At 40.1% G+C, this 22,036-nt stretch overlaps 1 pseudogene; it reads left to right on the forward strand.

Moving 5' to 3' along the window:
• The first annotated feature begins 1,775 nt into the window (after window positions 1-1,775).
• Window positions 1,776-3,073, forward strand: LOC122004274 (annotated as a pseudogene).
• Window positions 3,074-22,036: the final 18,963 nt, after the last annotated feature.

Consider the following 22,036-nt stretch of genomic DNA (forward strand, 5'->3'; position numbering starts at 1 on the left):
TTCTCCATCGTTGTTTTTGTTGTAGCAGTGGTTTGCTTCCCTCTCTCCGAAAGTTTTTTGACGCTCTATTTTCCCCCCTTAACCTACCCGAACCCTAAACCTCTCCCCTCATACGATCTTTCTCCTCATACGGCTGCATGACATGGCGCTGAAACCAAACCTTGATCCCTTCGGGGACTTCATCAACAATCTGCGACTCCTTCCGCCGCCATCTGCTTCCCCCGATCAACCCCCTCCCCTACTCCGTTGCCGGCGTCATCAAGGACCAGCTTCGTGAGTCTCCTTCTTCTTTCCCTCTTGTAGATCTGAGGTTTTAGGTATGGATGGCGGTAAAACTCAGATCTGAAAGAAAGATCTGGTTTTCCCTTTTTGATCGAGTTGCCCCTCGCTCACGAAGCTTGACGCCCTTCTCTCTCTTGGCTACGTTCTCAGCTCCGTGACCAATTAGGAGCCCCCTTGATCGCCGAGATGGACCGTGGATCGGCAGCCCAAAACTCCCGCCTGGTGGAGGAGGTGTTCCGCGACATCAAGGGTCGGCGAGCCGCCATCATCAGGGCGCTCACCACCGGTAACTCCACTCTGCTTCTTTCTTCTTTTCCTTTCTCAACGATGTTATCGTCATTGACCTTCTGTTGTTTCCTGGTTATTCGCCTATGCAGATTTTGAGGACTTCTATCAACAATGCGATCCCGGTTAGTAATTCCACAATCTTAGCTGCTGGTAGTCAACTTAGTTTTTGAATTTCAAGTACTTGGGAGTTTTATCTCAAATGGGGTACGGTGTGTTGGGAGGTGCTTATGGTGCTCTAGCTTTAGGGTTTCAGCAGGTATAAAGTACAACATGCTTCTTTAAGGAAAATGCGAAAGGCTCGTTGTTTTACTGCATTATTTGCCTTACCTTTTGTTTCTCATATTTCTGTTCAGAGGGTTTTGCATATCTCATTTCGCCTACTTTGCAGTCTATGGCTTATGGAAGGGGACAGATCCCTACTGGCATGACAATGGTTCCCATGGTCTTACCCGATGGACGACTTGGATATGTGCAGTAAGTGAGCTAACAATTGTTTCAACAGATAAACATTCTCGTGGAGTAACAAAAGCTCTTTGTTTTTTGTCTTCCATATGTTTTTTTGTCTTGTTTTGAAACTAAGATTGTTAAATCATCAATACATTCTCCATTTATCTTAGGCAACAGCCTGAAGCACCTGTCTCAAGACCGAAGCATGGGGGAAAATATGATGGCAGCTCAAGTGGAGGTCAGAACAATGACAGTGAACGTGGACGTAGATATAAGCCATACTAAGTCATTTTGGTTCTCTCTTCTAATTCCTGGATTTCAAGCTGTATTGATTGGATCCCTATGAGTTCAACGTTAATTTAAGTAGCTTACTTTTCATAACCTCTACGTTAGATTATGCCGGAGCCTGTTGAATCAATTAGGGAATTTAGAAATATGTTGGGTGGTCTTATTTTGAGTCCTATTTTAGTCGATCCCATCTAATAAGAAAAAGTTTAATTGTTGTGGTAGTTGTTTGTCGTCTCATGCCATTATTTCATATTCTGTCAATTATATTAACTTAGATGAAACTTGTCTCTTTTCTTTCTATTAACTCCAATTTCACCACTTGTGGCCACCGTCCCTCTATCACTTAGGTTTTTTATGTTCGCCTTTTCACAAAAAAAAAAATAAATAAATAAAAAAGGCAGGTGCACCGTGGTGCCGGTCGTCATTTTTGGTTCAGACTACATCGCTTTACACGAAGAAGACGCGCACACATGCGTCTTCAACACATGCGTCTTCAACACATGCGTGTGAACCCAGCGATGTTACCTACTGTGTTTTCACGTTTTGAGTCAGTTTCGCCTACACAATTGGAAGAGCATGGTTTTGAAAGCACGACTATCCGGGATGTTCTTACAGCTAAGGGGAAGAATGTTGATGGTTCCTGGCTGTGGTGCACAACTGATGACACTGTTTATGATGCTGTCAAATCTGTAAATGGCCATTGTGTCAATCTTGTTTGGGATTACCATCCAGCTTTAAATAGTTTTAACTGATGGCTTATGCTCTACTGTTTCTAGATGACACAACACAATGTTGGAGGTTTAGTGGGGTGAGACCCGGAGAAGAGAAGGCAATTGCTGGAATTGTTACTGAGAGAGGTAATTGGTTGTCCATGTTTGTTTTTGTTAGCTGTGAAATGGTATTAAATGTGCTCATGGGTGCATGGATAAAGCTAAACATTTATGTGAAATCATAAGATATTTTCCAATTAGTTGGTAAATTTCTCAATTCTATGGCTGCTCCAGTAGATTCAACTGGGTAGATGATTTTCAGATGTTCTTCGACAGCTTCAATTTTTATGGCAATCTTTTTACAACTGAGTGTACGCCAATGTGAAGTTTTAAATTTCAATTAAGTTAAAAATTATCTAATTATCCTGAAAGTTATTTTCATGACATTTTGATAATCACATTGTCTCAAACACAATCATTTACTTGATGCAAATCAATTGTGTGATGGTCCAATGTGTGTGCCAGTTCTCTCTAAGCAGCAGATTTGTTCTTCACCTCTTCAAGACATTAGGGAAATAAGTTTAAGACAATTTTAACATCCTACAAGAGTAGTTGATTAGTAGATAAATTTGGTCTTCACCTCTGTTCAATATCTTTTTTGAAAACTAAGAACCAGTTTTGATAATGGTTCTTTTATGCAATTATACTTGTCGTGCAAATTACTTGTGTTCTAAACGATTCCTTCTTCTTCAGATTATCTCCGGAAAATGATTGTATAGGGAAGATCTTCCAAGTCAACTAAAGTTGGTGACATCATGACTGAAGAGGTAAATTTCAATCTCAAGTTGTACAGACAATGTCTGAAAATTTTGAATTGAGTAGAAGTATTATTTCAAGATTTTGTTATTTTGCTTCCAATCTGATGCCGATTCTTTTCCTATATCCAGAATAAACTGATCACAGTGACTCCAGATACCAAGGTTCTGCAGGCAATGCAACTGATGACAAGTCTCTTTAGCAAGATTTTGTCGATAGATTGTCTAAATCAATTCAACTAGCTAATCTCTCAACATGTATTAAACTGCTGATTTCATGCGTTTCAGTACAACTTTGTTGGCTGTTTACTAGGACCATGTGAACTCCTTAAAAAGAGTTGAAGCTTCAACTCAATGCAGGGTTTATATATGAGGTCGAGGTTCAGTGAAGGATTCTATAATGGTATGTGGATATCATGTAATATTTATCTTAATGAAAAATGAGTATATTCCAATCTCCCAAACCTTGATGTATTATCCTCACTATTAACTTTTTAAGGCCTACCTACATAAAAAATAGATCTTTGTCTTTATGTTTGAAGGCAAAATAATCCATGTTTTTTAATGTGATATGGGGTTCTCTTCTCTTGTTTCTGCTAGAGTATGTTGTTCTTTGTACAAGTTACACCGACATTAAGTTAACCGTGCATTTTAGAACTTATGTCATTTTCGATATTAGCATCCTATAATATGTCCTAATTAATGGATTGTTATTATCAACTCAAAAGCTAAGGTGCATTATTTCTTGTCTTAATACTCAAGTTTTCTCTCCTTTTTTTGAACAGGAAGAAAGCTTATGGGATAAATCTGGATATGAACACTTAAACGAACCGCTGCACATACTATTGGAGGCAGAATTTACACCAGACATAATTGATGCTCACTTAAACCAAGCTGTTGCCACCCTTGAAGATCTTCTAAAGCCTGTGGCAACAAAAACTTTCACCTAGGTTGCATCCTCCTCATTGTTCTACAAGATGTCGACGTGAATGTTATTATCGAAACATAGTCACTATTCAAACTCCAAATCTTGCAGGACGAGTCAATGGACTACTACAAGAAGCGACAGCTCAGGGAGTTGGCCATACTCAACGACACGTTGAGGGAAGAGAGTCCACAAATGAGCCCACAAACGTTCAGGGAGTTGCCCCATAGGAAGCAGTTGTAGATGGAGTTTATTTGTTTATTTGTATTGGGATAAATTTTATTTGAATATGAAACATGTTTCTTCTTTTATGATTATAATTCTTGTATAAGTAATATTTTGAATGACATTGATATGGGGAATATTTTTTCTTTTGTGATTATAAGTTTTTATTATATATTTATATTGAAATATGATATATTGGTATTAAAAGACAATAGTTTAAAAGACAACGATTTAAAATTATTATTATTGTTGTCTATCACCCTAAAAGACAACGGTTAAAAACCGTTGTCGTACCCCAAAAACTGTTGTAACTAACAGCAGCGTAATTAAAAGTGCTCTAAACAACAACGGTTTTAAACCGTTGTCTTTTCATTCAAAGACAACGGTTTTAAACCATTACAAAACTGTTGTCGTTTCATTCTACGACAACGGTTTTAAACCCTTGTCGTAGCCCCCACTTTTAACAACACTGTCAATTACAACGGTTTTAAAGGGCCTACGACGACGGTTTTTAACCGTTGTCTTTTAATGTTTTTGTTGTAGTGCTTCTTCATGTTTTGCATGGTTCCATATCAACAAGAGAATGGAGTTTGTATTTGCAAGCCATAATTTTGATGTGTGGGATGCTTGGACTCTGCGTGGTTCTACCTTGGAACAATGTAAACTAGTCAACTGTAAAAAATCATCGGTATGCACTTATTCACATTATTTGTACAAGGATAGGGGGCATCCTATAAACTTCTTCTATTTGATACTCAATGTATGACATAAAGCTTGAATTTATTCACCCATTTTAGGATAAGTTTTCATATTGAGTATCTTCTCTTGTTGGCATTACAAACCATAAACTAATTCGTGGAACTCATAATAACCAGTTCAAAATTTTGTTAAATATTACTTTTCTGCAAAATCATGATGCTTTATATAATCATAATTCTAGATTTGTGATTTCTCTATGATCATCTTCAATTTGTAACCCACTTGAATAAATTATGTTTTCTGCTACATGATTTTGATGATATTTTGTTTGTTTCATCATGTGCAAGTTGTCATCGAAGTAAACATAGAGATCCTTGCAACAGTGAATGAAGACGGTGTTATTAGATGGATTAATTTAGTTGTTTATGATAAAAGATGATTGGAAAGAATCGGATATCCTTGGTTTTTTACAAAACCATGAATGGTATTTAGCTATTTGGTGAAGGTTTAATTTTCATTAGGAAATGTTCAAATTCTTAATGGATCAAATTTCTAATGTTGTATTAGTTTCATATGTAAATTGATATAATGAATAAAAATCATGTATTCACACTTTTATTGGATTTTAAAATTTTAATTTCTATTTTAAGTGATGAATGAACTGGTATGATGTCTAAATTTTAAATTTGAATTATATATTTTAAACAAATATTAGTAATAATTGTATGTGGTTAATCGCAACACGCACTGTGTGTTGCAAATGCTCTTAACCGCAGCGTGTAGTACACGCTGTTAATGCTTTTAACTATGACACACGACGTGCACTACAAATGCTCTTAACCGTAGTGCGTGGCACACACTGCAAATACTCTTAACTATAGCGTGTGTCGCATGCTGTGAATGCTCTTAACTGTAGTGCACTATGTGTCTTATGACTTTCAACAGCTTGAAGTTGTGCAGCATGTAATGTGTGCTGCAGATAGCATATTTGCGCACTATGAAAAGTTATATCTCCGATCATCTTGTTGCTTCAGTTGGTGGTTAGTCCCTCTAAAATGCACCTCACTTTGATACCAATTATTGATCCCGATTGGTCGGCTAGAGGGGGTGAATAACATGCAAGTTAGAATTAAAACTTATCTTGTTGTCGATCTTAGCAAGGACACACTTAATTAGTTAAAGATAATAAAAATATTAACTAAAAAGAAGAGGCAAAGATTTACTTGATTTGCAACGGGAAGGTTGCTAATCCAAAGTGATGAAAAGCTCCAACAAAGGATCTCCTTTTGACAAAGATGGAGTAGCCTCTTACAATCGTTGAAAGCATATACTTTAAAAACAAAAGACAATTCAAGTACTGAGTGTGTGTTGTTTAAAGCTTTGAAAACCAGAGCTCTATTTATAGCCCACTGGTCAAAATAATTGTTCATTGACTTAGTAGATTCAGGGCGCTTGGACCCGGTCCAGGCACTTGGATGTGGTTGTCTCAATACACTCCACAACGGCTCTTCGTTAATGACTTATTGTCTTCCGGGAGCATGGATCTGGTCCAGGCGCCTGAGTCTGTAGACATGGACTCCAGCTTTGATCTTCTTTACAATGGGTCACTGACATGGCGCCGAGACATCCCGAGTGCCTAGATTTGGTCCAGACACCTGGATCTAGTCCAGATGCTTGGACAGAGTCAACTCAAGTTCACTTGTCTGGTTGCTTGGGTGATCTTTCAGTCGTCTAGAGTTGAGCTCACTCAAACCTCACTTTGACCTTCTCCTTGAGTAGTCTTTCTCCTGACTTCTCGTCTCTCAAAAGTGTTGGTACAATTGACCTCTAGAGTTTCAATATTTAACAATTTATCAATATCTTTTTACCGAACCACGTAGGTAAATTTTCAAAATTACCAAATCATGTAGGTAAGTTTCAAAATTATCAAATCACGTACATATTTCTGATTTTACCCTTATCAGTCGACTGATGTTTTAGAGTAATGGATTATGTTTAAAAAATTATTGCTTTCAATATATTGGGTCAAATTGATATTTGAGGGTATGGATATAATCAGGAGAACTAGACGAACATATAGGAACTAATTTTATGTCAATCCGAGGTCATTTTGTCCATCAGCTGATTTTGGGCAAAATTGGTTGATGGATCAAACAACCTCGGATTGACATGAAACGAGTTCCTATGTGTTCATCTGCCTCTCCTTATTATATTCATGCCCTCAAACTTCAATTTGACCTAATATATTAAAGCAATGATTTTTTGAAAATGAATATATTTGAACAATTTAATTCATATTTAAAAAATTATTGCTCTTAATATATTGGGTTAAATTAATATTTGAGGACATGGATATAATCAAGAGAACTAGCAAAATACATAGGATCTAATTTCATATCAATTCGAGGTCGTTTGGTTCATCATCTAGAATTTTTATAAATTAAATTTTTTAAACATATTCATGTTCAAAAAATTATTGCTCTCAATATATTGAGTCAAATTGACATTTGAGGGTATGGATAAATCAAGAAAAGCAGAGGAATACTTAGAAACTTGTTTCATGTCAATTCAAAGTCATTTGGTCAATCAGCTGATTTTAGGCAAAACCAACTGATGTACCAAAAGTCAAATTGACATTCAAATTGACACTTAGAAACCAACTGGTGAGTGAAGCCAGCCCCTAGTGAGTGAAGCTAGATGGTGGAAGTCCGAGTGAGTGAAGCCAGCCCCTAGTGAGTGAAACTAGATGGTGGAAGTCCGGGTGAGTAAAGCCAGACAATGGAAGTCCTAGTGAATGAAGCAAGACCCTAGTAAGTGAAGTTAGATGGTGGAAGTCCTAATGAGTGAAGCTAGATGGTGGAAGCCCTAGTAAGTGAAGCTAGACAATGGAAGTCCTAGTGAGTAAAACTATGCCCTAGTGATTGAAGCTAGGTGGTGGAACTCCTAGTAAGTGAAGTCAGGCAATGGAAGTCCTAGCGGGAGGTAACCCTAGGTAATAAGAAGTCTTAGAGGAGTAAACTCCAAGCAGAACTTCAGGCAGCAGAAGGGTTATTTCATCATAATTCTTAAATTCACTTTGCTGAAAATGTTTCTACTTCTAATTCGAAAGGCAAGAAGAAGAAGAAGAAACAAGATGGCTCAGGAAAGAAAGTGAATCGATCTCTAGGTACTAGACTAAAAGCAGGAGTGAAGAAGTCGAAGGCCAAGTGCTTCATTTGCAAGCAGTCTGGACATTTGAAGGCGGACTGTCCTCATAGGAAAGAGAACAATAAAGGTATATCTTATTCTCTAGTAGTTGAAACATGTTTAGCGGTGTTATCTACCAGTACCTGGTGTGTAGATACAGGAGTCACTGATCATGTCTGCAATACATTACAGGGGTTCCAAAAAACCCGACAACTATATGAGCGAGAGATAACCATCTACATAGGCAATGCTACGAAAGTGGCGGCTGTTGCAGTGGGAGACGTCTACTTATCATTTGATGGGAATAGAACTTTGATTTTGATAAATTATCTTTATGTACCAAGTTTTAGAAAGAATTTAATTTCGGTTTCTAAACTGTTTATGGATGGATATACTGTTTCTTTTGATAACAAGGTGGTTGTCAAGAAAAATAGGGTAATTATATGTTCTGGTACATTAGTTGGCAATTTGTATACTCTAAATCCGATAACTCCCACAAAGCAACAAATGAAAATTAATAACACATCCTCTAATTCTAATAAGAGAAAGGAACCTTCAAATATGAACCAAACATATCTTTGCATCTAAGACTTGGTCATATTAACTTGAGTAGGATTCAAAGGCTAATAGCCGATGGACTTTTGGGTTCATTAGTGTTGGAAAACTTTCCAACTTGCGAATCTTACTTGGAAGGAAAAATTACCAAGAGACCTTTTAAGGCCAAGGGGTATAGAGCAAAAGATGTGTTGGACTTGGTTCATTCTGATTTGTGTGGACCTATGACTATCCAAGCGAGAGGTGGTTTCGAATATTTTATCTCTTTCATAGACAACTATTCGAGATATGGATACATTTACATGTCGCGCCACAAGTCCGAGTGCTTTGATAAGTTCAAAGAGTACAAGGCTGATGTGAAGAAACGTCATGGTAAAAGTATCAAGACACTACGATCTAATCGTGGTGGCGAGTACCTCTCATGAGAGTTTAGGAATTACTTATCAGAGGTTGGGATTCAATCCCAATTGTATACACCTGGTACACCCCAACAGAATGGTGTGGCAAGAACAAAGGAATAAGACTCTTATGGAAAAGGTTAGATTGATGATGAGTTATTCAAAATTACCAACTTCATTCTGGGGATATGCTTTAGAAACGGTAGTGTACATTCTGAACCTGGTACCTTCTAAATCAGTACCCTCTACTCTCATAGAATTGTGGAATGGGTATAAGCCTAGTCTGAGTCATATTTGGATATGGGGTAGTCCAGCACATGTGCTGAAGGGAGATACTGATAAGTTGGAATCTCGTACAGAAGTTTGTCTGTTTATAGGTTATCCCAAATGAACGAAAGGTGGTTTGTTTTATAGTCCTAAAGATCAAAAGGTCATTGTTAGCATGAATGCCCGATTTTTAGAAGAGCACTATATAATAAACCATAAGCCCATGAGTGAAATTATTCTAGAAGAAATGAGAGAGGACACGTCTACTTTAGTACCAACAGTGCAAGATGAAATATCACAAGAAATAGCAACACGTATCACAAATGATACACAACTACAGACAATATCTCGTCATAGTGGGAGGGTTGTGAGGCAACCTGAAAGATTCATGTTTTTGTGAGAGTCTTCGGACTTGATCCCAAGTAAACATGAACCGAATCCCCAAACATATGATGAAGCACTCCAAGATAAAGATGCAACATCTTGGCAAAGAGCAATGAATTTAGAAATATAATCTATGTATTCTAACAAAGTCTGGGAGCTAGTAGAACCATCAAATAGTGTAAAAGTTATTGGATGTAAATAAATCTACAAAAGGAAAAGAGGGGCAGACTGTTGGGTTTTTCGGGCCGCAAAACCGCGTTTTCGCGTCGCGGAAACCCCGAATCACCCATGCCACTGGATCTCGTGCAAAGGATAGATTTCAAAAATTTACATGTACGAGTTTCTACTTAGATCTACTTCTAGATCTACATGAAGAAAAGGTTATACCTTTGAAGCGCGCCCTTCGCGAATCTCGCTCGTCCAAGGTGCCGGATCTCTAGACCGTCAAGCGTACAGTCCTCTAGATGTATCCACACGAACAATCCTTGATGGAGAAGACCAAACAAAGGTGTGCTAGCACCTTGTCTTGTTCGGCCAAGAGAGGAGGAGAGGGAGAAGAAAGAGCTCCAAGAGGAAGAAGATGTGAATGCACTTGAATGAGAAAAATGAATTCACTTCCCATTCAAAAGTGGTCGGCCACTTCCCAAGTGTAACCCCCAAATTTTGCATTAAGTGCAATTAATGTGAAGCCATTAAAGAGAATGGCTTTGTAACTTCCATGAGGTGGCACCCCATGATGATGTGGAGTAACATCATTAGTCCACATCAATGCCAACTCACCAATGAGGTGGCATAAAGTCAAGTCAAACTTGACTTTTATCTTCCTCTCAAGTCAAGTCAAACTTGACCAAATCTCTTCCATGGTTGATCTAATCTAACCATTTGATTCAAGCCAACTTAATATAATGAATCTAATTCATTAAATTAAGTTGATCTAATGAGTCATAATCTAAATTAGACTCATTGAATACATGAATCAACTTGAGTCCAACTCAAGTTAGCCCAATTAGGATTACTCTTAATCCAATTTGATTCATCAAATGAATCTAATCCTCTTGGTTCTGTTGGGGTTGCAAGGTTGCAAACATAGTCCCATATTGGAAACACATGGGAAAGATCATGGTTTTATAAGAGAAAAGATATCTCCATTGACATGAGACCTTTTGGGGAGAGCCCAAGAGCAAAGTCATGAGGGTGTAGGCCCAAAGTGGACAATATCATGCTATTGTGGAGATATCTAAATTCTTTTCGATCCTACAATTGGTATCAGAGCCCTGACTACCAGAAGGTTTAGCCGCCGACCGTGCACAAGAGCTATGGTCTGATTGAACCATGTTGGTACAATATTGACCTCGAACAAAGAAAGTGGGGGCTCCTATGTTCGGATCAAGAGGACCAGACACCAAGCAGGAAGTCCTAGTTGCGGCTAGGCAAGGAAGTCCTAGTAGGTCGGGTGGACCGAGGGGCAGGAAGACCTGGTGGGTCGAGGATCAGACATGGGAAGCCTATGGTCCTTTGTTTGAGGGGGGGATTGTTGGGGTTGCAAGGTTGCAAACATAGTCCCATATTGGAAACACATGGGAAAGATCATGGATTTATAAGAGAAAAGATATCTCCATTGACATGAGGCCTTTTGGGGAGAGCCCAAGAGCAAAGCCATGAGGGTGTAGGCCCAAAGTGGACAATATCATGCTATTGTGGAGATATCTAAATTCTTTTCAATCCTACAGGTTCATCATATGAACCTAATCTCCATCTAATTGTCCTTAGTGTGTGACCCTATAGGTTCTTGTAACGTTGGCAATGGCCCTAAACCCATTTAGGAGCATAAGTAATGAGCGGTATCTAGCAACACATCATTACTACCCAAGTTACAAGAATGTTGAGATCCAACATCACCTTGTTGTAGGACTGTTGGGCCGGCTAGAAGGGGGGTTGAATAGCCTGAAAAAAATAAACAGAAAAGACCCTTCTCGAACTTTCGACAGAACACTTGCATAAAGTAAATTAGCAGTAAATAAAAAACAGAAAGAAGAGGCTCACAACTTGACTTGGTTACAACCAAGGAGGTTGTTAATCCAAGGAATGAACGTGCACTAAAATATCACCTTCCGGCGGAGAAGCCTCTTACAGCAGTGAAAGCACAAAAGACAGAAGCTAAACTAGAACAGAAGCGTACAAGTGTTTGGAATGTAAATTTCTGAGTTGATTCCAAGTTTCTGGACCAAGGCTATATTTATAGCCTTGGTCGGGGCGCCTGGAAGGGTTCCGGGTGCCTGGGGGGGATAAATTTTATCCCCTAACGTTCAATCGAGTTTTGACTTGATCTGGTCAAAATACTGGGTCCGAGCGCCCGGAAGGGTTCCGGGCGCCCTGGATGGCTCCGGGCGCCCCGGACTATTCCGGGCGCCCCGGAGCCCAAAGTCAACATCGTTGACTTTTTCGTCCGGGGCCTCTTCTCTGGTTCAGTCCCTCCTCGGTCCGGTTCTTCTCCTCCGGATCCGCTCGCTTGGGTGATCTCTGCCATCCGGAAAAGGGCTCACCCGAACCCAACTTCCGGTCTTCTCGAGCGAGCTTCCCTCCGGCTTCTCGTCCCTCGGAATCGCTGCGTGTTTCCTTCTCGTCCGCCGGCGTACTCATCCGCAGTCTTCGTCCCTCGGACGCACCGCGTGCCGTCCTTCTCGCTAGCTGCGTCTCTTGCTCCCCGAGCAATCTTCCGCTCCAGCTTTCGTCCCTCGGAACCACCGCACGCTTCCTTCTCATCCGCCGGTGTACTCTTCCGCAGCACCTCGTCCCTCGGACTGCCGTCCTTTTCGCTAGCTGCGTCTTCCGCTCGACTACCTGTGTTCCTAAGCTCCTGCACACTTAGACAAAAGGTTAAAACAAACAGGACCTACCTTAACTTGTTGATCACACCAAAATAACCTTGGGGTTCCAACACTTGTGACTACTAATTGTGACTCCTCACAATATATGACAAATGTCCTTCTATCCTAGACATCTAGATTGATCAATATGAGGCATAGACCATGTCATCCTCTAATCAATCTAAATCTTGAACTCCAAGTAGACTCACTAAATCAAATGAGCTCAATATCTCATATTGACTCATTTGGGCATGGCCATGCACTTCGTGGTCTCACTCTATCAAGAATATCGATGTCTCTCCCGTCATATAGGAGGGATAGATCTCATCTACATCACTCACATCCCTCCGCATAATTTGTTACATACCCAGTAATCGCCTTTATAGTCCACCCAGTTACGGGTGACGTTTGACAAAACCAAAGTACATAACTCCTTATGTAGGGAACCATGGTGACTTTAGGTCTAAGGACTAGTAGTCATACTAATAGCCACATGAGAAAGTATATGACACTCATATAACGATCCATGATACTTTCTCATGGCGGGTCATTCAGTATACATTCTCCAATGCATACCCATGTGTCAACTTGATATCTCTATATCCATGACTTGTGAGATCAAATCATCGAGTTGACCTACATGCTAATCTTATTGCATTAACATTGTCCCTGAATGTTAATACTCGACTAGGAATGATTAAGAGTAGTGTTCCCTATATCATCTCACTATCGGTTCAACTAACCGATTGATATAGGTGAGAACCGTCTACTCAAGGACGTTATTATACTTAGTTTATTTGGCACCAATACAAGTAAGTATAATAACCAAAAACCAAATGCCTTTATTTATATATAGAATATGATACAACAAGTCCAAAATACAATCATCAAATGATTAGCTCTAGGGCTCTAGCCAACAATCTCCCACTAGCACTAGTGTCAATCAGTGTAGGCTCTAAGCCCAAATGACCTAGTGTGACCATCATGCTTCCTCTGTGCCAAAGCCTTGGTCAAGGGATCTGCGATGTTAGCCTCTGTAGGTACTCTGCAAATCTTCACATCTCCTCTCTCGATGATCTCTCGAATGAGATGGAAGCGCCGTAGTATGTGTTTGGTCCACTGGTGTGAGCGAGGTTCCTTCGCCTGTGCTATAGCTCCATTGTTGTCACAATAGAGCTCAATAGGGTCAGCAATGCTAGGAACCACCCCAAGTTCAGTGATGAACTTGGGAATCTAAACTGCCTCCTTTGCTGCCTCTGATGCAGCAATATACTCGGCCTCTGTCGTAGAATCAGCTACTGTGTCTTGCTTCGAACTCTTCCAGCTCACAGCACCACCATTAATGCAAAACACGAACCTTGACTATGATCTATAGTCATCTTGGTCGGTCTAGAAGCTAGCATCACTGTAACCCTTTACAGCTAGCTCATCATTGCCTCCATATATCAAGAAATATTCTTTAGTCCTTAAATATTTAAGAATATTCTTGACCGCTATCCAGTGACTTTCACCTGGATCTGACTGGTATCTGCTCGTCATGCTCAAAGCATACGAGACATCAGGTCGAGTACATAGCATGACGTACATGATCGATCCTATGGCTGAGGCATAAGAGATCTGATCCATGCGGTCTCTCTCCTCTCTAGAAGAGGGACCTTGAGTCTTCGAAAGACTCATGCCATGTGACATCGGCAGAAATCCCTTCTTGGAGTTCTGCATGGCAAACCGTAGGAGTACCTTGTCAATATATGTACTCTGACTTAGGCCAAACAATCTCTTAGATCTATCTCTATAGATCTGTATCCCTAGAATGCGAGATGTCTCACCTAAGTCCTTCATTGAGAAGCAACTCCCTAGCCAGGTCTTGACAGACTGAAGCATAGGGATGTCCTTCCCAATGAGCAGTATGTCATCCATATACAATATGAGGAAGACAACTATGTCCCCTACAACCTTCTTGTAGACACAAGGTTCATCTTCGTTCTTGATGAAACCAAACTATTTGATTGCATCATCGAATCGAAGATTCCATCTCCGAGAAGCTTGCTTTAGTCCATAAATGGACCTATGCAGCTTGCATACTCTGCTAGTATGCTTTGGATCTACAAAACCCTCAGGTTGTGTCATGTACACATCCTCGAGTAGGTTACCATTCAGAAACACGGTTTTGACATCCATCTGCCATATCTCATAGTCATGGTAGGCTGCAATAGCAAGCATGATCCGAATGGACTTAAACATCGCTACTGGAGAAAAGGTTTCATCATAGTCAATACCATGAATCTGCTTGAAACCTTTAGCTACCAAGCGACCCTTATAGATAAGTCCATCCATATCAGTCTTTCTCTTAAAGACCCACTTACACCCAATGGGTTTTACTCCTTCAGGTGGATCAACCAAAGTCCATACTTGGTTGGTGTACATGGATTCCATCTCGGATCTCATGGCTTCTAGCCATTTCTCGGAATCTGGTCTCATCACAGCTTCCTGATAGGTGGTGGGCTCATCCTCTATGAGCACAATGTCATCATGGTCAGACAAGAGAAATGAGTATCTCTCAGGCTGACGACGTACCCTATCAGACCTGTGAAGAGGTATGTCTACTTGAACTGGTTGTTGTTCCCAACTCCTTGTGGAACAACATCATCCACAACACTTTGTGGTTCCAGTTCAATTTTCATCGAGGCATCAGTGCTATTGTTCGCATCTTGAACTTCTTCAAGATCGAACACGCTCCCACTGTCTTTCTAGAAACAAAGTCCCTTTCTAGAAAGACCCCAGTCTTTGCCACAACTACCTTGTGCTGACTGGGAATGTAGAAGTAATATCCCTTAGTTTCCTTGGGATATCCTATAAAATAGCACTTGTCAGATTTGGGTCATAACTTATCTGAGACTTGACGTCTAACGTAAGCCTCACAAACCCAAATCCTCATGAAAGACACCTGGGCATCTTTCCCAGTCCATATCCTATATGGTGTCTTTATCACGGCCTTGGATGGAACTCGGATGAGTATAAAAGTTGCCGTGTCTAGAGCATAGCCCCAAAGGTATGTCGGAAGATCTGTGTGACTCATCATCGATCGTACCATATCTAATAGGGTACGATTCCTCCTTTCGGATACACCATTCCACTGTGGTGTTCCAGGAGGAGTGAGTTGGGATAGAATTCCACACTCAGCTAGATAGTCACGGAACTCATGGCTAAGGTATTCTCCACCTCGATCGGATCGAAGTATCTTAATACTCTTGTCAAGCTGGTTCTGTACTTCATTCTTGAATTCTTTGAACTTTTCAAAGGATTCAGATTTATGTGTCATCAAGTACACATAACCATATCTACTGAAGTCATCATTAAATGTGATGAAGTACCTATAACCGCCTCTAGCAGCGACATTGAAAGGGCCACATACATCACTATGTATGAGTCCTAACAAATCAATCGCTCTTTCGCTGTACCCACTAAAGGGAGTCTTGGTCATCTTGCCTCGTAGGCATGACTCGCATATCTCATATGATTCAAAATCAAATGAGTCCAGCAAACCATCCTTATGGAGCTGGGATAAGCGCTTGTCATTTATATGACCTAAGCGACAGTGCCAGAGGTAGGTTTGGTTCATGTTATTTGACTTGAACCTCTTGGTATTTATGTTTTAGATAGGGCTCTCAAGGTCTAGAATATAGAGTCTGTTTATCATAGGTGCACTACAATAGAACATATCGTTTAAATAGACGGAACAACATTTGTTCTTTATTGTAAACGAGAAACCTTTCTTGTCCAAACAAGAAACTGATATAATGTTCTTAGTTAATGTAGGCACATAACAACAATCGACTAACTCTAGTACAAGCCCAGAGGGCAGAGATAGAAAGTAAGTCCCTACAGCAACAGCAGCAACCCGTGCTCCATTGCCTACTCGTAGGTCCACCTCGCCCTTTGTCAATGCCTTGCTATTTCTCAGCGCCTGCACATCAGTACAAATGTGAGAAGCACATCCAGTATCTAATACCCATGATGTAGAAATAGATAGATTGACTTCTATAACATATATACCTGAAGTGGAAGTCTCACTTCGCTTATTCTTAAGATCCTCCAAGTATACCTTGCAGTTCCTCTTCCAGTGCCCGATCTGACCGCAGTGGAAGCAGGTAGCATCCTTGGCGACCCCTCCTTTAGGCTTCAGTGCCTTGCCTTTGCCCTTGGTTTGGGACTTTCCCTTACCTTTGGGCTTGCCCTTGCCCTTGTGTTTTTGAACCATCAGAACAGAGTGGGGCTTTGCCTTCTTAAGGTTCATCTCAACAGTTCTTAACATGCTAAGCAGCTCGGGCAGTGGCTTGTCAATCTCGTTCATATTGTAGTTTAGAACGAATTGACTGTAGCTATCCGGCAAGGATTGCAAGATCAGGTCAGTAGCCAGCTCTTGGCCAAGAGGGAACCCCAACCTTTGTAGGTTCTCTATGTACCCAATCATTTTGAGTACATATGGGCCCACTGGAGCCCCGTCTGACATCTTGCACTGAAACAGTGCCCTAGAGATCTCAAATCTCTCATGCCTCGCTTGTCCTTGATACAGTTGACGAAGATGTTCAACCATATCGTAAGCGCCCATTAACTCGTGTTTCTTCTAAAGCTCAGAGTTCATGGTCGCGAGCATTAGACAAGACACATCTAATGCGTCATCTTGATGCTTCTTGAAAGCATCTCGGTCAGCTCGCGGGGCAGTGGAATGGGCTGCTCCAGAACGTACAGTTTACGTTCTTGGGTGAGAACTATTCTCAGGTTCCTGTACCAGTCCAGGAAGTTTGCTCCGTTGAGCTTGTCCTTCTCGAGGACAGATCGCAGGGAGAAGGTGTTCGTGTTCGACGTCATGGTAATCTACAACATAAATAAAAGCAGAAATAAATATCATATTCTTAATCATTTAATTAGGTCTTTAACTAAATGATGCTCCCATTGAATTCTATAATTCATGTGGGACAAGATCCACATCATACTAACCCTTGAGTTAGCTTTGGCTAATACTCCCAAGACTTAGTATAATCGGTAGGTAACGATTACCAATTACATCTCTATGCAACTCTTGTTTATAGGATCAAAATCCGCATTTATATTAAAACTCGAGTTAGCTTTGGCTAATACGCCCAAGAGTTAATACAAACGTGATTTTGACCTATCTTACCAACCATTGGATAATGTCTATAGTTAAACTCGATCCAATTAAGTTAACTAGTTACTCAATCTAATTGAGTTGTACTCACCCATGCGTTGATAGGCGGGACCAAAATTGTCCCTCCGTACCCTACCAAGATAGTATGTGTTGCTCTGCTTTGGCAGATTCAACAATAACATGCGATCGAGGTAGTGGTAGGTATTACGGCATGGTAGGCATTACGAGTTGACGTGATTTAGATCTAATCTAAATGATGATGCATATCAAATACTTGATTTAGATCTAATCTAATCGTGGGATGCATCATGTACACGATTTAGATCTAATCTAATCGCTAGGAACTAATTAACTACTTAATTAAACATGCATCACATACATATAAGCAATTAATTAAATTATTTTGTGATTGTGTCATGGCCCTACTACTATCTTCTCAAGCCAATGAGAAGATCGGATGGTCAACCTAAGGTCAACAGCTTCTCAAGCTTCTTCCTTTGACCACCTTGTGTTGCTCGCGCCCTCCTCGTAACTCCGTCTCGTGTGGACCTTCCACCGCTTCAAAATTACATTACAATTTTGAAACTCGAGTTACATTCGAGTCTAAATCTAATTTACAACCAGAATATGAGAGAAAGGCACGACGCGCAGGTCGTGAAAATAAAAAAATAAAAGAATAAATACAGCACGCACATCACATAACGGCACGCAGGCCGTAATATGAATTACAATACATTTCCAAATCCAATTTGGGTCGTTTGGGCCATGACTATCACAAAATTAATATATACTTCAAAATTATATATTTCTATAATTTTCTGTAATTTTTTTTATAATTTTACAATTTTTGCGAGTACAATTTCCCGGCGGTTCCGTTTAGCGATTTTCGGGCGCAATCGCGGAACGAATCCCCTTGCGGGGCCAGGGGGAGCGCCCCTACCCGCGATCTAACCATCGCGAGGGTTCCTTTGCGATCTAACAGCGCCTTAACCCGTTGTCCCAAAAATATTTGGGGCGAAACCAAGCCGTTTTGGAAAAATCTTCCCGGTAGCGGAAGCCTACAAGTGCCGAAACACTTGTGCTTCGCTTCTACGAGAAAATTACCCATAAAAACTATAAAAAACCTAAATTTACAGAAAATCACAGAAGATATTTTTTCATAAAATCAAAAACAAACTCGTACACGCCTTCGCACGTGGCTCTGATACCACTGTTGGGTTTTTCGGGCCGCGAAAATCGCGTTTTCGCATCGCGGAAACCCCGAATCACCCATGCCACTGGATCTCGTGCGAAGGATAGACTTCAAAAATTTACATGTATGAATTTCTACTTAGATCTATTTCTAGATCTACATGAAGAAAAGGTTATACCTTTGAAGCGCGCCCTTCACGAATCCCGCTCGTCCAAGGTGCCGGATCTCTAGACCGTCAAGCGTACGGTCCTCTAGAAGTATCCACACGAACAATCCTTGATGGAAAAGACCAAACAAAGGTGTGCTAGCACCTTGTCTTGTTCGGCCAAGAGAGGAGGAGAGGGAGAAGAAAGAGCTCCAAGAGGAAGAAGATGTGAATGCACTTGAATGAGAAAAATGAATTCACTTCCCATTCAAAAGTGGCCAGCCACTTCCCAAGTGTAACCCCCAAATTTTGCATTAAGTGCAATTAATGTGAAGCCATTAAAGAGAATGGCTTTGTAACTTCCATGAGGTGGCACCCCATGATGATGTGGAGTAACATCATTAGTCCACATCAATGCCAACTCACCAATGAAGTGGCATAAAGTCAAGTCAAACTTGACTTTTATCTTCCTCTCAAGTCAAGTCAAACTTGACCAAATCTCTTCCATGGTTGATCTAATCTAACCATTTGATTCAAGCCAACTTAATATAATGAATCTAATTCATTAAATTAAGTTGATCTAATGAGTCATGATCTAAATTAGACTCATTGAATACATGAATCAACTTGAGTCCAACTCAAGTTAGCCCAATTAGGATTACTCTTAATCCAATTTGATTCATCAAATGAATCTAATCCTCTTGGTTCATCATATGAACCTAATCTCCATCTAATTGTCCTTAGTGTGTGACCCTATAGGTTCTTGTAACGTTGGTAATGGCCCTAAACCCATTTAGGAGCATAAGTAATGAGCGGTATCTAGCAACACATCATTACTACCCAAGTTACAAGAATGTTGAGATCCAACATCACCTTGTGACTACTAATTGTGACTCCTCACAATATATGACAAATTTCCTTCTATCCTAGACATCTAGATTGATCAATATGAGACATAGACCGTGTCATCTTCTAATCAATCTAAATCTTGAACTCCAAGTAGACTCACTAAATCAAATGAGCTCAATATCTCATATTGACTCATTTGGGCATGGTCATGCACTTCGTGGTCTCACTCTATCAAGAATATCGATGTCTCTCCCGTCATATAGGAGGGATAGATCCCATCTACATCACTCACATCCCTCCGCATAATTTGTTACATACCCAGTAATCGCCTTTATAGTCCACCCAGTTACGGGTGACGTTTGACGAAACCAAAGTACATAACTCCTTATGTAGGGAACCATGGTGACTTTAGGTCTAAGGACTAGTAGTCATACTAATAGCCACATGAGAAAGTATATGACACTCATATAACGATCCATGATACTTTCTCATGGCGGGTCATTCAGTATACATTCTCCAATGCATACCCATGTGTCAACTTGATATCTCTATATCCATGACTTGTGAGATCAAATCATCGAGTTGACCTACATGCTAATCTTATTGCATTAACATTGTCCCTGAATGTTAATACTCGACTAGGAATGATTAAGAGTAGTGTTCCCTATATCATCTCACTATCGGTTTAACTAAACGATTGATATAGGTGAGAACCGAATACTCAAGGACGTTATTATACTTAGTTTATTTGGCACCAATACAAGTAAGTATAATAACCAAAAACCAAATGCCTTTATTTATATATAGAATATGATACAACAAGTCCAAAATACAATCATCAAATGATTGGCTCTAGGGCTCTAGCTAACACAGACAGGATGGTAGAAACCTTCAAAGCAAGGCTTGTTGTGAAGGGATATACTCAGAAAGAGGGAATCAATTATAAGGAAACCTTTTCGCCAGTAGCTATGCCTAAGTCTATCCGGATACTCTTATCTATTTCTACTCATATGGATTATAAGGTCTGGCAAATGGATGTCAAAACAGCTTTCCTTAACGGAAGTCTTGAAGAAAACATCCATATGAAGCAACAAAAAGGGTTTATTGCAAAGGGCCAAGAGCATCTAGTATGTAAGCTCAATCGATCAGGCTTCAAGGTCTTGGAACATTTGGCTTAATAAAGTAATCCAGTCCTATGGATTTATTCAGTGTCCGAATGAGTCTTGTGTATACAAGAGGTGTGATGGAAACGTGGTGGTATTCTCGGGATCAAAGTAATAAGGGATCACAAGAAAAGAATGTTGTGCTTATCCCAAGTTTCATATATCGATACGATCCTAGCTCTTTTTAGCATGCAAGACTCCAAGAAAGGTTTTCTACCTTTTAGGCATTGAGTATCTTTATCTAAAGAGATGTCTCCGAAGACATCAAAAGAGATAGAAGAAATGAAGGCAGTTCCTTATGCTTTAACTATAGGAAGCCTAATGTATTCTATGTTATGCACGAGACCGGATATCTGTTTTACCGTGGGCATGGTTAGTAGATATCAAAGTAATCCAGGACTGGGACATTGGATTGCCGTAAGGCAGATAATTTGCTCCCTGTGGGTTACACGGATTGGGACTGATAGGTACAATAGTAAGTTGACCTCGGGGTTTGTGTTTACTTTAGTAGGTAGAGCCATAACAATGAAGGAGTGTTAAGCAGAGATGTTTTTTCAGACTCCACCATAGAAGCTGAGTATGTGGCAGCCTCTGAGGTGGTCATAGAAGCTGTATGACTCAGAAACTTCATGATGGGCTTAGATGTGATTACCGGTTTGCCCAAATTTATTACAATTTATTGTGATAACAGTAGTGCAGTAGCAAACTCGAAGGAACCACGAGCCCATAAGGTGAGTAAACACATTGAGCGCAAGTACCACCTAATACGAGATATCATATAAACGATGAGAAGTTATTGTCACCTAAATTACATCGGATGATAACCTGGAAGATCCTTTCACTAAGGCACTTAAGGCAAGAGTTTTTGATAGGCATGTTGAGGGGTTGGGAATCAGATGTATGGCAGGGTATATGGCAGCATAGTCTTTTAGTATAAGTGGGAGATTGTTAGAATGTACAATAAAAGTCTAGTTTTTTGTAACATTGGTCAAATGTCTACATTTATGCTAAGTGTAGTTGTCCGTTTAATTTATATTGTAGATAACATGGTGTGAGGAGACACACAGAAGTTCATGTTATCAGTTCTTTATAAATTATAAATAGTTGCTCACGACCAAGATGGAATGGGGCAAACCATTGGAGCGGTTGTAGTGCAATTAAGTATTAGTTTATCTTGACTAATA

Source organism: Zingiber officinale, chromosome 7B, assembly GCF_018446385.1.
Source record: "Zingiber officinale cultivar Zhangliang chromosome 7B, Zo_v1.1, whole genome shotgun sequence".
In the NCBI taxonomy this organism is placed as follows: domain Eukaryota; kingdom Viridiplantae; phylum Streptophyta; class Magnoliopsida; order Zingiberales; family Zingiberaceae; genus Zingiber; species Zingiber officinale.